This window comes from Psammomys obesus, unplaced genomic scaffold (assembly GCF_907164565.1).
Source record: "Psammomys obesus unplaced genomic scaffold, mPsaObe1.curated_primary_1811, whole genome shotgun sequence".
NCBI classification, from domain to species: Eukaryota; Metazoa; Chordata; class Mammalia; order Rodentia; family Muridae; genus Psammomys; species Psammomys obesus.
The window spans coordinates 23,122,636-23,127,878 of NW_026596117.1; positions in this window are offsets into that span (position 1 = coordinate 23,122,636).

The following is a 5,243-nucleotide window of genomic DNA, read 5'->3' on the forward strand; positions in this document are numbered from 1 at the left end:
CACCAGGGGAAGGGGGACAGTGTTCATTACACGGCAAAATGTGACAGCAGCGACTAAAGGCACGCTAAACAAAGCCCCGCTTCCGAGAAAGCTCCCTTCACACGTCGGCTATTCAATACTGAGTGATCACATACAAATACCAGTAAATGCGCTAAGCTGCTGACTGAGCAGAGTGCTCTCATGCTCTCTTTCTTTCTCATTCTCTCTCATAAAAAATATTTAAGAAAAAGAGGCCATCGATTTGAGTGAGACTCAGGAGTGGGATATAAAGAAGGAAGGGAAGAGGGAAAGTGTGTAATTATATTTTAGTTAAAAAACAAGAAGTAAACACAGAAGAGAAAACGACACAGACTGCAGATGCTTCTCAGCTTCCATTCTGGTAAACCAACCAGTACGTGGATGACGTCACCAACTAAAAGTGTAGTGGGCGTGACCCTGTCACATACTACCAACAGAGGACCTTTAAGGGCCAGCCGTTTGCTTTATGAACGTGAAGCCCTGCCTGTGATGGAGCCACCTTGTGACAGACCCCTGCACCTTGAAGAGGCACGGAGCGTGTCTGCCCTCACGACACCACCTTCAGCAACGTGGCGCCCGGTGGAGCGCTGGTGTGTACCTGTGTGACGGTGGCTGGCCGAGAGCGGCAGCTGGCGGCAGCAGCACGGGGGCCGTGACGGCGCATCTGGCACACCTGCGCCGGACTGCCAAGGGCAGAGCTCGGAGTACAGGGCTGAGCCGTAGCTCCGGGGGAGGGCACCAGCTCCGACAAGGCCCAGCGTGTCCCCGGCGGTGTGTGCCTTCTCTTCGACCCCCTCTCCCCCACCCCCTCCCCTTCCCATAAACGTATACCCGTTTGGACCATCCGTGAGCGCGGTGTAACCCCAGAGGCCTCGAGTCACGATCGTTTGCGTGCAGTATGATCTTGTAAGACAAAAGCGTGCAGGCGTCATGGAGCAGAATTTACGACGTTAGGGGGACCCGCGCGGTGCCGACGGGGAAGGAGCGGGGCTTCCTGCGCGCCGGCCCGGCTGGATTTATTACCCTCGGACCTGGAACCGAGGCGGGAGATAACGGACGCTTTTTGGGGGGGATTTATGGAAAGCGGGGTGCCGCGCCCGTGCGCCGGGGCAGTCGGTTGTCTGGTTCTCAGGCGGCTCTGCTCAGCCTGAGACCGCAAGCAGCGGGGGAGGGAGCCGTCTAAAGACGAGCCCAGACCCCGGGGCAGGCCAGCCGTGTTAGCAGCTCTGGGAGCGAGGCCCGGGCTTCTAACGGCTTTCCCAGTCGGTTCAGCGCCCAGCCTGCGCTGGCAGATGCTGCCCTGCGAGGAGATGGTTCTGGGGGTTCGCTCTGACCTCAAAAAAACAGGTGTCTTATGAAAACTGATCCCCGACTTGCTTCCACGATGCAAAAAAGCTCGCTGAGTGCAAAATGTAAGGCGAGCCTCTCCCATCCTCCCGAGGCTTCTCATTAATGACTGCTCTTCAGGTACCGTCCCCGCTTTCCCCTAAAATGTGTTAATCACGCTGAAACAAAGAGATGCCCACATCCTCTGTCAAGCCACAGCAGAGGTGAGGTTTTTTTTTTTTTTTTTTCTTCCCTCCGCCGAGAAGCCTAGCTCCGACTTCTGTCAGATTTGGTTTCAAAGTCTGATTTTACGATTTTTAAAATGCAGCCTCGCCGTTTTTGAAGTGGGTGATGACTGGCGCACAGGCTCGTTGTTGTACTGAGCGATGCACGCTGCTTGGTTTGCAGAGCAGCAGCCCTCAGTGTCAGCTGTGGGGACAGCTCAGCCCGGGTGGTATGTTTGCTGTGTGAGCGCCAGCGCCCGAGTCCAAGGTCCAGAACCTACACACAACAGCCGGTTGTGTGGCACATACGTGTAATCCCAGTGCTGGGGGGAGGGCAGGAGACAGGAGACCCCTAACAGCGGGCCCTCCTGCTTGGCAAGCCATGGACCAGTGAGAGGACCTGCCTCCAAAAACAAGGACTCGTCCCAGATATGGTGGAAGAGAAGGTTTATTTTATAACCTGGAAGAGAAGGTTTATTTTATAACCACACACACACACACACACACACACACACACACACACACACACACACGTATGGTATATATGTACATATATATATATATATGTATATATATATATATATATATATATATATATATAGATGGATCAGGTCTGCTTTCATGCATTACGTAGGCACCTCAGTCATTTGTCCCAGGTTTAGCACCTAACAGGTAGATAGAACAACTTCAAGGGTTGACCTTTGCCCCTGCACGCCCAAGCACATATACTTGTGTGTGCGCATGAGCATGAATAAACTCGAGTACACACAAACATGTTATGCTGAGGGCTAACCTTTCACTACTCACAGTCGCAGCAGGGTGGCTAATTCCGTTCTCCTTACTGGGAAGCTGAGCCTGCCCTGAGGGTATTATGTAATTTCCCAGGCCTTCCAGGGACACTGATATTAAGTGCTGCCGTAGAATAGATGAAAAAGCCTTTGGTTATTCCATGGCATAGTTTCCGTTTCTGTTTCTCACCATATTTTTATTCCATTTCTTCTTGCTGCTTCTTTTGGCAAACTTCATTTGCCTCATCACAGACTGCCTTGAGGGAAATGAGGACCCCTGTGTTGTCCCACTGGGGGTGCTATGGCATGAGGGTGTCTTATTCTTCTCTGTACTGGGGGGGGGGGATTCTCAGGTCTAAGAGGAAGATGTTGGCAGCTTCCAGAACAGCTCTGGAGCGTGAGTGGCCATGTTTGTGTTCACACGGCCTGCTCTCTCCCTCTCTGTGCCGCTGTCCCTGTTTCCTCTTCTTGGGCAGATGTGAGTTCTCTTGGGTTAAAGACATTCTAACAGTACAATTATAATTCAGTCACCTTTTCAAAGGTCCTATCTTCAAATACAGTTTCATCTGGGAAACAAGTTTAGGGAGTTAGCATGGGGTTGGTGGAGGCACAGTTCACACCATAGCACTAACCTTAAGCATCATCTCCCAGGGGTGTAAACCCAGAGTCTAGCGATGCTCAGGGCTAAACTCCCAAAGGCTCTTTCACAGCAGGCTGCCCCTGAGGATGGTGGCGTTAGAGCCTCAGAGTTTAACCTCTGACCCTGGTGTGATCTGATTCTTCTGCTTTCTCTTCTTTTCCATGAACAATGTCCACATCACTATGATAGTCTCTCTTTTTCCCAAAGCTTAGCCATATTGTCAATTTCTGTTATTTATAATAATTTAAAAAAAAGCTAAACAAGAAGGAGGACCCTGGGTAATATGCTCAATCCTCACTCAGAATGGCAAACAGGACAGACATTGGAAGTGGGAGAAAACAGGAAACATGACAGGAGCCTTCTACAGAGAGACTCTGAAAGGCTCTACCCAGCAGGGTATCTAAGCAGATGCTGAGAGCATAACCAGACTTTGGGCAGGGTGCAGGGAAACATATGAAAGAAGGGGGAGATAGAAATACCTGGAAGGGACAGGAGCTCCACAAGGAGAGCAACAAAGCCAAATATTCTGGGTCCAGGGGTCTTTTCTGAGACTGATACTCCAACCAAAGACCATGCATGGGAATAACCTAGACCCCCTGCACAAATGTAGCCCATGGCAGCTCAGTGTCCAAGTGGGTTCCCTAGTAAGGGGAACAGGGACTGTCTCTGACATGAACTCAGTGGCTGGCTCTTTGATCACCTCTCCCTGGTGAGGTACAACCTTGCTTGGCCACAGAGGAAGACAATGCAGCCAGTCCTAATGAGACCTGATAGACTAGGGTCAGATGGAAGGGGAGGAGGACCTCCCCTATCAGTGGACTGGGGGAGGGACCTAAGGGGAGAAGAGGGAGGGAGGGTGGAATTGGGAGGGGATGAGGAAGGGCTACAGTAGGGATACGAAATGAATAAGTTATAATAAATAATAAATTTAAAAAATTCCGGACAGGAGATTCACAACTTGTGGGTCGTGACCTCTTGGTGGGGTGTTGAATGATCCTCCACAGAGGTGGCGTGTGGGATATCCTGCAGATCATATATTTGCATTCTGATTCACAGCGGTGGCAGAATTACAGTTATGAAGTGGCAGAGAAATAATGCTATGGTTGGGGGACGCCGTAGGAACCGTATTAAAGGGTCCAGGTGTTAGGAAGGTCGAGAACCAGTGCCCCAGATCTCCCACTGTATCGTCTGCAAATATGGACTCCCTATAATTGGGTCCCAGCCTTCCTTGGGATGTCCCAGCCACGAGAACAAACCTGTTCCTGATTCGGTTCAACCTAAAAGAAAACTTTGCAGTCTTACCTGCACGCTAGCAGATGGCTTACTCCGAAATCTTCATCTAATACGTTTACGCGGTCAATATTACCTACTCCAGGAACACATGTGGCAGAAACATTAGGAGAAAATGCTCTAGGATTCTGATTATTCTGTGCCTCTTTTATCAGTTAGTAAAACTAGCTCAAGGCAAGTAATAGTTTTGTTGTTGTTAACTATTTTTACCCATGGAAACAACAATAACAACAAAAAAGATTGAGCTTGAAGCCATTCTGCTGAAAAGCAGGCTCTGTGAATAGGAAGATATAGAAGGCTGTCACTGAAGGTCAGGCCACAGTGCTGAAGTCACAGGAGGGAGCTGGTGGCTGTGGCAGAGATGGCTAAGGGTCCTCAGTGGCTTTCTTCTAGTAGTTGGTCTTAGCCCATTTTACCATGGCCTGTAACATCCCAGAAAAGTGGGGTTTGTCTGCGTCCGTAAAGACAGCTTTGTTTCTATGTTGGGATGGTGGCAGAGTGACATGTGTACCATCTAGGATTTATGCCCTGACATTCCTTTTCTCCCTTGGCAATGAACACCACTGTGTCAAGAGGATTAATGTAGATAATCTGCTGACTTTGGAGTGCAGGGAGGGAATCCACCTCCTCCTTATTCCAGATGCTTTCTCCGGTTTTGCCGATAGTGGTGTCTTTTTTCTAAGTGATACCCTAATAGCTGATACCTTTCCTAATGTGGATTAAATCTCATGATTCTACCAGAAAATTGGGGTATAACAAAATCATAGTTAGCAGTCCTAATTTGTATTATATATACTGAGTAAAAAAAATGTACCTGTAGTAATTCAGTTATGAAATTGTATCACACATACAGAGTGGAGGAAAGACCTCAGATTCTATGAGGACTATTACATCACATTTTAGTTTTTCTATAGAAACCCGATGTCTGTGATTTGAAGTGGCATTCCAGGGCTGGAG